General features: G+C 41.4%; 1 protein-coding gene across 3 annotated transcripts in view; it reads right to left on the bottom strand.

The window, feature by feature from the left end:
* Positions 1–15014, bottom strand: part of C1H2orf50 (chromosome 1 C2orf50 homolog) — a 127166-nt gene that overhangs the window by 43107 nt on the left and 69045 nt on the right. The window lies entirely within an intron of this gene.

Below are 15014 nucleotides of genomic sequence, written 5' to 3' on the forward strand. Positions count from 1 at the left end.
GACCTTCTGAATATAAGCCAGTCAGTGACTAAAGTCACCTGTCTCGTAACTGTAACATTAAAAAGTGTGTATATACATATAGACATTAAAACACAAATTTAATTTCTTTAAATTAAATTATATTATATTTAAATTTAAATATATATATTTAAATAAAAATTAATTTAATTTGAATTTAAATTTCATTTCATTTCATTTGAACTTAAATTTAATTTAATTGTAATTGTTATTTTAATTTAATTGTAAATTAATTTTAATTTAATTGTAAATTAATTTTAATTTAATTGTAAATTAAATTAAATTAAATTTGAATTTAAATTTAATTTAAGTGTTACATTTAGGGAGACAGGCTACTACAGTCACTGACACATCCACATAAGGTATTCATAAGCAAATTAATGGGACACGTTTATGTGTCCTATTAACGTCAGTGGGAGTACTCAATGCTAATGTTCTGAAGACTCTCAGTTAAGGTGAAGGGAGGGGTATGCTGAGCTTCAGCAAATAACCAGACAATCAGGAGCAGAGAAGAAATGCCTTCACCCTTGAGGTTGACTTCTCCCCTGGATTTCTGGGTATTTACCAGATTTTAAGCATGTTCACTGGTGCCCAGTTAGCCCATTAGCTTGCCCGGATTCCCAGCTTTCTTGCTTCCTTTTTTAAAAGCTAAGCTCTAGCCCTTGCAGAAGAGGACGTATGTTTTGGGCGGCATAGAAATATGTTAAAGAAATTTTTTTTAGAAAATCTACCAGATTCCCCATTACTAGCATAGCCACCTGGACTGGTTGAACTGGATCTAACCATTTCAATCCAAACCAGGCCCAGTTCAGTTTGAACTTGGACCGGCCCCATTTGGGGGGTGGAGGCAGGGTCTGGTTCAGGACTGAACCTGTAGAACCAGGCTGGTTTGAATCAAACCAGGTATGATTCAAACTGGTTCTGCACACCCCTACCCTGGATCCCTTTTTGAAAATCAGAGTTACATTAGCTAGCTTCCAGTTCTCTGGTACAGAGCCTGATTACAGTAGCGACAAGTTACATATTTTTGCTAGGAGATCAGCAATTTCACATTTGAGTTCCTTCAGAACTCTTGGGTGGATGTCATCTGGCCCTAATCATTTGTTAATTTTTAGCTTTTCAAGACAGTTTAGAACATCTTCCCTTGTCACCTCAAATTGGCCCAGTTCTTCAGCCTCCAAGTCTAAGAACCATAGTTCTGGAGTGGGTATACGGTCTGTACCCTCCACTGGGAGGACAAATGCAAAGAACTCATTCAGCTTCTATGCAATCTCCATAACCTCTTTAATAATCCCTTTCACGTCCTCATAATCTAAGGGTCCATAACCTCTTTAATAATCCCTTTCATGTCCTCATAATCTAAGGGTCCAACCGCCTCCCTGGCAGGTTTTCTGCTTTTGATATATTTAGCAATAGCAATAGCAATAGCAATAGCACTTACATTTAAAGAAGTTTTTGTTATTCCCCTTGACACTCCTAGCAATATGCTCTTCAAACCCTCTTTTTGCATCCCTTATTGTCTCCTTGCATTTATTTTGCCAGAGTTTATGTTTCTTTCTGTTCTCTTCATTTGGGCAGGACTTCCATTTTCTGAAGGAAGTCTTCTTCCCTTTTATGGCTTCCCTAATTCTACTTGTTCTATTGCTGCTATTAATATCTTATACTTAGTATAGTCTTCATTTATTTTCTACAGATATTACTTTGTGTGTGTATATATATTTTGCTTTAAGCCACCATGAATTCTCCCTGTCCCCTGTGCTTTTCCAGCCTATACTAGTATTCTAAATCAAAAGAATTCATTTTGGTGTTACATTTTATGTACTTATCTCAGTATGTAAACAGTGACTGTGACAAGGCTCAAGCATGAAAGCCTTAATCACTAGCACCAGTTTTGTAAGGTCAGAATTTAGTGGTGATGAAAATGCACTCAACACTGCTTCTTAGGATGAGCTTTGATTTGGTATCCTCACCAATCTTATTTGGTATCTTCACCTTCACCAATAAATAGCATATTTAAACCAATAAATAGCATATTTATTCACCAATAATTAGCATATTCAGGTATTATTGGAAAATGGAGTGGGGTGGTAGTCTGCAGTTGGTGAGGAATCCATGACAGCACTACAGACAGTTAATTAGACGAGGTTAAAAACTGAATGTGTATATTAGAAAGTGTTTGGATATAAAATCTGAGTGTTTACTGCTCAAGAAAATGATCAGGTAAAGCAATCCTCCCCAACTATTGTTGGTAGATGGATATCCAGAGCAAATACGAGTTGTCTGGACAGTGCATCAGTTAATTTTGCAAAATATGCAAATTATTTGCAAGCTAATTTGCATAACATGCAAATTAGGGTGCCTGGATTTGGAATGCTTGAATATGGGAACTCTATTCACTCTCCTCCCTCCCCACCTGCAGTGAACACATAGTGATGTGCACACATAATGATGCATAGGCTTCAAGCCAGCAATCCTCACGTGGGGGAAAAACAGTGCATTTGTATTGTGGGGTGGCAGAAAGGCTCAGAGTATCCCCTGGGAGCCCTTCAAGTACTTCTGGGAGTACTAGTACCTCCTGTTGGGGTTTAATAAACTATCTTCAGAAAGTCAACAAAAGGCATAGTATTTTGTTTTCCTTCGTTGCTGCTGTGACTACAGTGAATGCATGAGATGCATTCACTTTGGCCAGGTCCCAGCAGTGATTCTTGTAAACAGAGCTGCCCAGTTTGTGCAAACTGCCGACAGAAGCAGGCCTATCAAAATGGTTGCTTGAGCTCCTGTGTTACATCCTCCTTATGGCTGTGACTACAGAGTTGCTCTGTGTAAAGGGTTTCAGAGTGCTTGAACCATGTCATAGATAGATGTCCTTAAGTCACAGCAGTGGAGTTCAGCAATACTAAACTGTGTGCATAACTCTCATTAATCTCAGTAGATTTCACATTTGTGCTCTGCCCTGAAAAAGGCTGTAAAATCACATGGTTGTATATGAAGTTTAATAAGGTACCCACATTGGTTCCCTGCCTGCCCCCCGCTAGTTCTTATACTATATAACAGAGGATAATGTTCTTTTACACTTTCTTCTTAATATCCACTGTTATATAAATACAACACCATCACATTTTGTGGACTATTTAAAGTTTATGGACATTGTTTCTCCCCCTGCTACCACTGTTATGATGTGGTTACCTCTTCTTCCATGCGTTTAGATGTTACTGAAGTTGTTCAGGACCAATTTTGCTTGCAACAAAGATCTTTTATTTCCTGCTTGTTGAAATATTTGACCAATCCCCATAATAACACAAAAGGTCTATTGTTGCATGTAACAGGAGTCTTCTAATCACTATCCATTCCCTGTTGCTAAAGAAACACCTTTGTAAGGCAGTGGCTGTGCAAGAGATTTTGTATTATTGTTGCACAATGAGGAATAACTGGCAATGCAATAAGCATTCATAGCAGTTAACTGTTTTATTGACATGTTCTGCAAATACACATAATCGAATGCCAAGCACAGGCACATGCATTTCACCAGTGTAGGGGGAAAATGTTACACAATGTTCTTCCTTGGTCTGTGAATATGATAATATCTCTTCCTGGTTCAAACGTATTATTCAAAGAGTTAGGAGCTCTATAGGCACCAGTGTCCTCACCTGTCTTCTACTAACTAGGCTTGCCTATTGGATTTCGGCCTGCCCAGAAGACTTTTCAACACATGGATCTGTTGCCAGGCAAGTGAAGGGACAGCCATTTCCCTCTCCTCCAATTTCATCCACCATTAATTAACATTTTTAATTAAAATGGGTTTATTTTATTTATTCATGCATAATTTGCAATACATGTAAATTATGCATTGACAGGGGGAGGCCCAAAGGCAGGGCACACCTAGGTAATTTTGAAGCCCGGACCTGAAGGGGCTGGGCTTTGGAGGGCCCCCCACTCTTGAGGGCTTGGGGGGCAATTTTTTTAAAAACTTTTAACCATCCACCACCTTGTGGCAGGGACTGCCTCTTGAGGGGGGACAAAGGTGAGGGAGGTGGTGGTGGCAAGAGCTCTCTCCCTGAGCCTGCCCATTTTGGACCTCTGCACACGCAAGCATGTAGAGAGCCCATAAATGGGCCGAAAATGGCCTGATCTGTCATTTGGGAGGCAGGTGGGCTCAGGGAGGGAGCTCTTGCTGCCACCTCCACCTCCCCCGCCTTGGTTTATCATACTCCGGACACATTATGCAAAGACCCAGCTCGCTTGAGAAGTCTATAATGCTGGAGAAAGTTGACTGAAGGGAAGAAGAAGACGACCAGCAGCAAGGTGGATGGACTCGATTACGACAGCAATGAATGCACCACTGAGAAACTTTAAAGGCCAAGTTGAAGACAGATCATCCTGGAGAGAATCTATCTATGTGGTCGCTAAGAGTCGACACTGAATTGATGGCACTTAATCAATCAATCAATCAATCACCATGCTCTCCAGGCCTCCAGCTGTCCAGGAATGCCCCACCATCACCACTAATTCCTCCGATTTTCTGAAAAAATCATGGAAAAAACATTTTTTTTTAAAGAAAGAGCCACAAAATGGCTTTGTGGTGCAAAATAGTGCTTGAAAATGACATCGGAAGTCATTTCGGATAGGCGAATTTTGAGTATTTTTTGAACAGCGTATAACGAGGTTGGTTCTATATAGCCCGATCATGGATACGCAAAACAGGACTGTGGATAACAAGGGCCACCTGTATGGAACAACAGCTCAGGACCTCTTCAGTGACTCTAGGGCTTGAATCAGGAAAGCCCAGTTGCTCCCATTAGCCAGAATGGTGGAAGATTTCAGAGTATTTGTTCATCTCTCTTTAACAGTCATTGTTGGTTTTAACAACACTGTAGACTGATTAATTAAGGATAAGACCCCCTCTTCTCTGAAATGAAAGATCAAAGAGAAGATGCCACCAAAGAGCAATTTAAATATTTTATGAGTGGAGAGAAAATTAAGGATTTTCTTTAGGCATTACATTTTCAATTAACTCTGATGCCTCTGTTCACAGCCTTCCCCAAACTGTTCATCATGACTCATTTGAAGTGCCCATGTTTTTGATTCTGTTCATTTATATTTTATTTTAGCTGTACAAAGCATAGCCAAAATTCCATTATCAGAACATTTGTGAAAAACATGTGCAATCATCTTTTTATAGGTTGATACTGCTACCAAGGATAATACTGCTAATAACTCATTTTTTTAAAAAAGAAATAAGTTCTACATATTCCAGCAACATGGAAGTTTGCTCAAATTTGAGCCTGCAAGCAGAACAAAACTGATAACTGTATGGGAAATGCTTTAGGGAATGATGATTTAGCGTGTGTAGATAATAACCCAATCTGAAGGAAATCTTCCTTGTGTTCAGTGCTGATACCAAAGACAGGGGGGAAAGCATAACTGCTCATTTTTAAAAAGCAAGAATTAAATGTGTATCCATTTCCCAACAAAATGAAGTCTTCAGTCCTCCTTCATAGCAAAGCTGACCAAGGATTAGGTCCAGTTTTGTTGTAATTACTAAAATGTTAACCTCACAGGCCCCGGCCGGCACTGACAGAGGGTGCATTTGTTGACTCCCACAACGCTCCATCATCCCTACCACTGTGGTAGTGGGCTGTTGCTTTCTATCTACTTGCACGGAACTTTTCTGGTAGGTCCATAAAATACACAGAAAGGATATGAGTGGGTCATGGCTTTCTAGAGGCCTTCTGCACTATTCTTAAACAAAGTCCCCTTCAATGCTTTGTAGGCCATTGCACAGCAAGTTGGCATGCCTAAGTGGCAAACATAGAGTGCTGCTTTTGCTTTAGTGGTGGAAGCCTCTGTTTATAGCCTCTGTTTATACCACTATAACTCAAGAGGATGTGTAGCATCAAGACTGCCCAGCAGCACAAGGGTGGATACAAATGAAACATAAGGTTTTAAAGTATGAGTAGGGTTGTTTCTTAAACCACCTTTTAAAGAGCCCAAACAGATGATACCATAAGGGTGTGATGTGAGCCAGATTACCATTTTATTTTCAAAATTTAAATAGCAGCTGCCCCAAGTCTGGATCTGGCTCATGAGGAGGAGGGAAGCTTTGTGCCCCTGCCATCGTCCTGATCATAAATAACCTTTGCTGCTGCCAGCAAATGTATCATAAACTCTTCTATGATGCTGTTGAAATACTGTGAGCCAAACTATGAACCAAACTTGATAAACGTTATAGGACTGGGTCCTAAATAGCCACACTCATGAATGCACACACGCACACATCCCTCTATGTCTTGCTGCCTCGGATTCTTATACCATAGGATTCTTATACCATTGAAAATGTAACATGCACAAAAATCCATTTTAACAGGAAAACAAAAGAAATCTCCTCAACCTTAATATACCGTTTTATATGCCCCATGGTTGTGAATAGTACAGAATAAGTACTGTACATCTTGGCTGTTTTCTCCAAGCAGAGAAATGGTGATAAAGAGCAATAAGGTGTGTCCTATTTAGTTTAATGGGAATTTTAGCTTACTTCACTGATTCTTTGCACTTGGCAGTATGTGGTTAAAATACTGTTCTTTGCTAGCACTTAAATAACTCATCTAGGAAGTCCATAAGAGCTTATTGATACAAGCTAATTTCATTCCCTTTAAAGACAACAGGAGTCCAAGTATTGTCTCCAAAAGCAGCTGGTGCAGGCCCACTAGATTTTCCTAGGCAAAACAACATTGTACTCGTAAGAACTAATCTGCCTACTATACTTTCACTATAATCTTAATGGCTAATTACCATCTTCACAAGTTAGCCCAACCATAAACATTCACATGTCCACCATCTTGAACTGGGGTGGATGGCATCATCATCACAAACTACGCCACTGATGTGTCTGTACAGCTGTAGCAAATTTGGTTCAAATTGGTTATGCGGTTCACAAGTTAGCCCTCTTGTGCCTCATGTGTTCAAATGTGAAAGATGGAATATGAGGCTCATGAGACAGACCATATAGCAAGTTGTTTCCATTCGTCTCTGTGATCTGTCATTTAAGAGGCAGGTGCTCCCTTTGTTTGTTTTTAAAAAATATTTATACCCCGCCCCTCCAGTACACTACTGCTTGGGGCAGTCAACACCAGCACCTTGAATCTAGCCCAGAAGTGGACCAGTAACCAGTGATGCTTGTTATACTCCTGACCTTGTCTTGTGAGATGGACTTTCTCCAGAAGCTATGAGGTGAAATTATGTCACAACCTACTGATATCAAGGAGAACCACATTCATACAATCATTGCATCAGCTTGTCAGTGAGTGTGCCTGTCAACGATTTTGTTGGCGATTTAAAGAAAAAAGTAACTATGCCCCTAAAAAATGCAAATGCATTGGCTTGGCCTCAGGATCTCAGCAAAGGAGAAAAACCTTATTTAAGAATCTCTTCAATTATCCATAAGCTCTGTCTGCATTACCGGAGGCAGAGTGTGGCAGAAGCACAAGCGGCTTTTTCTTTCTATTGTTAGTGAGAAAATTGTGTTTTTCTTCCATTCCATTTCATCTCATCCAGCTACATTGCCCATGTGCTCCCATCTGGATTCCTTCCAAGCAAAGGAACTTAGAGCTCTGGGAAATGGATGGGTTGTAAATGTCAGCAAAGAAATGTTGAGCCATAATGTTTGGGTTTTAACAGAATAAATTATTGCCTAGTGCCTCCCAAAGGAGACATTCTTTAAGGACCACTGCTGTTTTCCTCCAGGCACCGGAATGGATCGTTTCCATTTCTTGGTGCTCTTCTAATTCAAGGCATGTTTCTTCAAACAACGGCTCACTGATTGTCCCAATATCCCACAGACTGTTTCACATTTTACAGCTAACCCAGCAGCTAGCAGCTAACCCAGATTTTCAGCCATCTGCAGACTCAACAGGACACAGTAGTCCTGGCTCTCTAATAGTAGACTAGCTGGCTCCTGGTGTGATCCAGCACGGCTCTTCACATTTTCTATTTTTATTTTATTTTTATTTTTTTAACATTTATATCCTGCTCTTCCTCCAAGGAGTCCAGAGCAGTGTACATGATTGTGTTTATCTTCACAACAACCCTGTGAGGTATGTTAGTCTGAGAGATATGTGACTGGGCACCTAGTGAGCTTCATATCATATTTATATACCACTTGAGATATAGACAGACAGACAGACAGACAGATAGATAGATAGATGTGGTGTACATAATCCAAGTTACAACCACTGAAACACTTTCACAGAATAAGAACAATTAAAAACAATTCACAGAGTAAAACAATTAAAACAATTTCAGAAATTAAAACAATTAAACAATTTAAAGATTAATTTTAATTAAAAGCCTGGGAAATAATGTGTGATATAACTGTCTGCTGTATCACACACATGCATGGCCCTATAATAAATATTGGAATTGGAAACTCAAAAGAAGGACTGTGAAGGAGAAAAATTGCAATAATTACTTGAAACGTGCAAAGTGAAAGAAGAGTAGGATATGAATTACGACAAATGACAAATATGTATATACCACTTTTCAACAGAAGTTCTCAAAGAAGTTTATATAGAGAAGTAAATAAATAGTAAATAATAAATAATATGATTCCCTGTCCCAAAAGGGCTCACAATCTAAAAGGGAATATAAGGTAGATGCCAGCAACAGCCGCTGAAGGGATGTTGTGCTGGGAATGGATAGAGCCAGTTGCTCTCCCACTGCTAAATGTAAGAGAATCACTACTTTAGCAGGGATCCTCAACATTGGGCCCCCAGATGTTCTTGGACTTCAACTCCCATAATCCCCAGGCCCAGTGGCCTTTGGCTGGGGATTATGCGAGTTGAAGTCCAAGAACATCTGGGGGCCCAACGTTGAGGATCCCTGCTTTAAAGGGTGCCTCTTTGTTCAGTTAGCAGGGATATGAATTATTGTCATGAATAATAAGAAGGGATATATTACAACCCATCCACATAAATTATTTTGAAATCTAATTTCTGAACAGAATTTCTGGTTTTATCTAATGAAAACCAGTGGCTTTCAAAAGGAAGTTTATACGAGGAAGGTTGCCAGGAAGTTTTTCACACAAGGCTTTTAAAGCTAACTTGCATCTCCTCCAAAATGGAGGGGGTGCATTCACATATCGGCCAGATTTACCCTGAAGTCCCTGCGAGTTATCAGGGAGTTCACATACAATTCGGGTTTTTCACTGAGCGTTAGAGTATAGCTCAATTTATATCTGGGGTTAAAAAAAAATCCACTATTTGTGTAGGGTTTTTTGGGACAACTTTTCTTTGTCGCAGAAAAGCCTCCCAGTAAACTCGCAGACCATAAAGCCTGCTGTGTGTAAAGGTTCCAGGCTGCCAGCAGTAGGTGTTGAAGATTACACAGTATAGTTAGGCCTTCAAACTGAGGGGTAGCAAAATACACTGCAATGAGGGTATGTCTCCTCATACTTGATGGGGAGCTGTAAAATTTAATTAATTGATTAATTTCTGTCTGTAAACTGCTTTGGGAACTTTGGTTGAGAAGCGGTATATAAATATTTGTCATATTCGTATTAGTCAAACTTGGTGCAAGATTGAGGGCCCAGGGGTGGGTCTTTTTAAAAATCTACAAAGGAAGGGGTCAGAGTTTGCTATTCCAAAGGAATCTTTCACCATCACGTGAAAGCAATTTTGAAGTAGCAGCAATTTTGTGTGGAGCTGGTTTAAGACTTAATGATTTGACCAAATCTGCATAGGCATTTCCTGCTAGTCAGACAAATAATTCTCAGCAGTTCAGGGGCGTATCTAGGGAAAATAGCGCCTAGGGCAAGCACTGAAATTGCGCCCCTGTCCAAACATCTGACACCCATCTTTCAGATAACTTTACCATAATATCAGCTCAAAAATACAACTCCAGACACTTTCAAGAAAAACGGGTTGTAAGCAACACACACATGAATACACACATACAACCACACATGTGGCACATATGTGCCAGTCACCTTCCCAAGGAAACGCAGCACATCCATGTGCTGGGCAGCACATGAGAGCTAAGCAGTGAAAGCTCTCTTTAGCAAATGCTCTGCCACCTCAGCACACCTCACTACAGGTTGCTGCCTCCAAGAAATTCAGTGATGGGTTTTTTCTGTCCAAACAGCTTTTGCCTTAAAGGGAGATGGTTGCAATGGGAAAGCAACAGGCAGACTGGACAGTAAACTTTATGTCTAGTTTATCAAATGCACTAGTCAATCAGAATCACAGCATAACTATTCAATGTGTCTTTTAAAAACAATTGTGTTCAAAGTAAAAAGGGAGTTGCATTGATTTATTTTAAGGCATTCTAAAATATAACTTTTTTAGAAGGCAAGGAAACTTGAGCAAATCTACTTGAGATGCACAGGCAATAAAAACTTGAGTACAACTCAGCTAAATTGAAGGGAATCATTTGCAGCACGCTAACCACTTATTTCAGAAGACAAGCCATTTCTCAGTATGGTAAGACTGCACAACACAGGGATGGCAATACATTGCAAATGCAACATTTCTGGGTGTGAATTCTTACAGCAGTTTTTTTTTTTTTTAAAGCATGACACAATTTAAAGGCAGGTACTTTCCAAGTTTGAAATCCCACAAACCTTATAATCAGATTGCTTGACAAATATGCAGATAAAGATAGAGCTCTGTATAGAGAATTATACAGCATGCGAGTGAATATTTCAATTTTATTCCTTGCCTCTCCCCCGCCCCCACACTTCAATTTTGCCAGCTGACAAGGTATTAAACCAACATTATCTTTTAAAGGGATGTTTTGTCCATTTACTTTTGTGCCATCTATATCTGTTTTTTAAATGCTCGGGTCCATTGCATTCTTCTGACTCCCTAGATCAGGGAAAAAACTAGACTAGGGCCTCGCAGAGGCCATTTGAGCATGTGTGGTGGCCATTTTTAAAAAAAACAAATGGCCGCCGCACATGCTGAAATGGTCCCTGCGAGGTCCTAGGCCTTGCCAGGCCTCACAGAGGCCTTTTGAGCATGTGCGGTGACCTCCAAAATGGCCGCTGCACTGATCTTTGTAGGCCTGAACAGGCCTGAAATCAGACCGGGATGGACTGTGGCGGTGTTCTAAGAGGCTGACGCAGGAGGGGGAGCCTTTGCAGAACCCCCTGCAGCCTTTAGGAAGCCCTCCGAAGGGGCTACAGGTTAATATTTTTTTGGGGGGGGAAATATATTTAAAAATCGTGAATTGGGGAGGGGGGAAGCATGTCACTGGAAACCCCCCCCAGTGATGCCTAGGGCATGTGCCCTGGCTGCCCCCCTAGTTTCACTTATGCAGCAGTTGTCTGCAAATATGTTACCAGAGGTGCACCGAGGTCATTTTGGAGCCTAGACCTCAAGGCCTTTGGAGGTCCCCCCCCCCCATAAATTAAGCATCATCATGCTCCTTCAGGTGACCATACCACCCGGGACAGACTGAAAAGGATTTGAGGGCCCCCAGGGGCTGTGGAGGCCCTGCACTTTGGCCTCGAAGTCCAGGGGCAAGAGCACCTCTATATGTTACCAATATAGTTGAAGCAAAAATAATGCCCCTCCCCCAAATTATGGTTTTATTAAGCAGAACAGCATCAAGTAAACTTTCTCAAGTTGTTTAGCAAAACTGAAAGTTGAAAGTTAAGCAAGACTTGAGGCAAAATACTGACAAATCTTAACATGGATAGTTATGAGTTCAAGCTTATAAATAATTTGCAAGGAGTTTTTTTAGTATAAGAAGTTTAAAAAAAGTGAGAGAACCAATAATTTTGAAAATAGATGCCAGGGGTAAAGGATTATGTGCTGAGTACCTTGTTGCAAAAAGATTACCTATTGCATATGCTTCCAAAGTATTGACATCTATCTCTCAAAACATTTAGTAATAGTGTTTGAATGCACAAGGTTTCACCAATTTATCACTGGGAAAACAATGACTGTGGAAGCAGACCACATTCTCCAGCCATTGCAGGTAGTTTTCCAAAAGCCTTTCTTTGCTGTATATGGAAGCATCAAGTATATCTACACCTGGTATGTAGACCTAGAGCTTTTACACACATGGTTGTTAGTTTGAATCTCTTCCGGAATGGAGGGTTCCAGTCCACATATCAGCTGGATTTATCCCAAAGTCGCTGCAGACTATCAGTGACCAGTTCAGACACGACTCTGTTTCCCCCCGAATTATGGCTGCACATTCTGGCTTAGCCCGAATTACTGTATGTCCGGCGTAAAAACATCCTCTATTTTCAACGGCTTTTGAAAAAACCCCAGAGGCTTCAAGTATGCCTCAGTGCTTATCTGTGATGTGTGGATGGGCCATTGCAGATAACTTGGCTTTTTTCCAAACTTGAACTTCCATATTTTATTTTGTTTTTAAATGTTTGCTGGGTGGATTTCCGGAACACCAGGTCAGAAAGGAGAATTTGACAGCTTGGTCTGGTCTGGTCTTTGAGTGATTTGCATTTGCAAATGCTGGGGGCGTGGGGGGCGGGGCGGCTTATGGAAGATTGGTGAGATTCTGTGGAGGCAGTCCAGAAGGGGAGGGGGAGGGAGAAATTCCTGATTTAAATGAAAGTACATGCAAAATGTGGGTCTTCCTATGCTTTCAGGTTCGTCTTCATCTTATTGAAGCCTGGTCACCATAGGAACCTAGGTAGGCTTAACATATGCATATGTTGTTGGAAGCTTAACAATGAAGAGTACAGGTTCGATGTAACCTGACCCCTTTGTGTTCGAGCTGATTCCATGAGACTGCATTTTTCTCTAGCACAGAGAAAAAGCAATGATTTTTACTTTCAACTCCCTTGCCTCTTAAATGGCCGGGGGAGTGGGGGGGGGGCATGAGGTGATGAAGGCAGATGCAAGTTAATTATAAAAATCAGCAAAGATTTGGGTCAGATTCAGCAGGTTTGAGTTAAATGTTCTGTTATTTTGGCTGGTTAATTTCAAAGAAATCCGGCTGGCTGCCAAACTTTAAAAAAAGTAATAATGAAGGGAGGTGCCTTGCGCCTCCTCTGAGATGTGATTGATGGGAGAAAAAACCCAGAGCAAGCTGTGGGAACGCACACAGAGAAGGATCCACAGGAATGCGGAGAGGAGCTGAGGAAATGCCAAAGAAATGCGAACAGACCATTTAATGCCGCAAATTAAACAGCTCCAAATCTGCTGCAAAGCAGATTCACCCTTCCAATAACCGAGGGCATGAAGCCATGTCTGAATAACTCCCAGGTGGAGAGTTAACAATTGCTGATGTTCTGTCCAGGAAATGCATAGAACACAGAGTAGGAGTAAGTTCTGTTGCTTATATACCTTATGATGTCTCATTTGCTAAACTCAGAACTAAAACTTAAGCAGTTTTAAACAGTGACTGCGAATGATAGAGTTTGCAAATCTTCCAGATACTGTTTTGTAGGAATGACCAGAGTGAAAGTTCCAGAAGATATATTAGAAAAATAAAGAGAAATTAAGTATACATGATGGACACATTTTTAAAACTGACAGAATAATAGTACCACAAGACCTAAGGGGGAAAATGTGAATACTATGCTCAAGAGTCATCTGGGAGCTGTGCTATGAAATAAGTGCTTGAACAATTGCTTATTGGCCAGGCAATGCATGTGTGCTCAAGTTGAAGATTTAGGACAGTCATGTAGCAGATGTCAAACTTGCAGAAATAACAAACAAAAAGAACTGATCATGTCTCATGAAATTAAAAAATGATTTTGACAGAAGTGAAGAATGGACTTATTGAAATGTAGACAGAAAGATTATCTTCCCTTGGTTGATTACCATTTGAAAAAAAGTATCGGAGTTTTTGTTTGGAAGCACCAGAAGCAACCAAGTCAGTAATGAAACACTGTCAATCTATATTGGCAAGGCATAATGTGCTACATGAGATTGTGAACGATAACCCTGTGGTCTTGCTCAAGAGAATGAGCCCTTTCTCACAAGCAGTGAGAAAGGGCTACAGGGTTTGTGGAGAGGAAGCTCTAGAGCTTACCTCCCTGCCAACAATCATTCCACCTTCCTGGGCGGGCGGATCACCTGTCCAGACGAGCATGGCTGCTGCTGGCAGCTCCAAGGGTTGGGGTGCCAGGACACGTTGCCCTACATTGCCCCACCCCCCGGAGCTCCAATAATGCACAGCGCAAATTTGCGGTGCATTATGGGGACCCCCCCTCCCCTCCTCGAGTCTGCTAGATGATCATAAAAATGAAGTTAAGGGAGCACTTGCTCCTTTAACCTCATTTTAAAGGGAGGCTTCATAGCCATCCGTTTTCCCCACAGTCCAATGACATGGCAGAAAAAATGAGCAATTCAGATAGTAAAGAGGATTTTGAAGCGATCAGGACAACACAGGCACGGCTTGTGAAAGCGCCTCCGGAGGGGGCGGCGAACGGCTTCTTTAAGGTAAACAGAGCCAGTGTTCTGTGCTGCCCAGCAGCCCCCACAGCGGGGAATCACCTCCGCCACTCACCTGGCTCCCGCAGAGGCAAGGCCCCACCAGCGGCCAGGTGAGTGGCGGAGGTGATTCCCCGCTGAGGGGGCTGCTGGGCGGCACCGAGCACCGACTCCATTTACCTTAAAGAAGCTGCCCCCCACCGGGGGAGAGTTCACGAGCAGCGCCTGGGACAACAGACATCTTGGAGCCAAACTACAGATGATGATAAAATCATTACTAGCCCTTAGTTTTTCTCATTAGTCTATAGCCAGATTGGGGGCCCCATGGATTGGAACCCTAGTGGGGCAGTAAGGGAGCTTTAACCTTACCTTTGACCACCACACTCCTTATCTGCAGGGGTCCTTGTGGGTCTTCTCATTGGTGCCAACAGGAGCTTTTTTCCTGGTGTACATAATGGCCTGATTAGGGACCCCTGTGGACTGGGTGGAAGGTAGGGTTAAAATCCCCTTCCCCCTGCCATGGTGAGGGCTAATAAATGTCATGTCTTTTGGCCCTGAGCTGACTTGGTTATAGAACTATATCTCTAGGATATA

Source organism: Hemicordylus capensis, chromosome 1, assembly GCF_027244095.1.
Source record: "Hemicordylus capensis ecotype Gifberg chromosome 1, rHemCap1.1.pri, whole genome shotgun sequence".
Lineage (NCBI taxonomy): Eukaryota > Metazoa > Chordata > Lepidosauria > Squamata > Cordylidae > Hemicordylus > Hemicordylus capensis.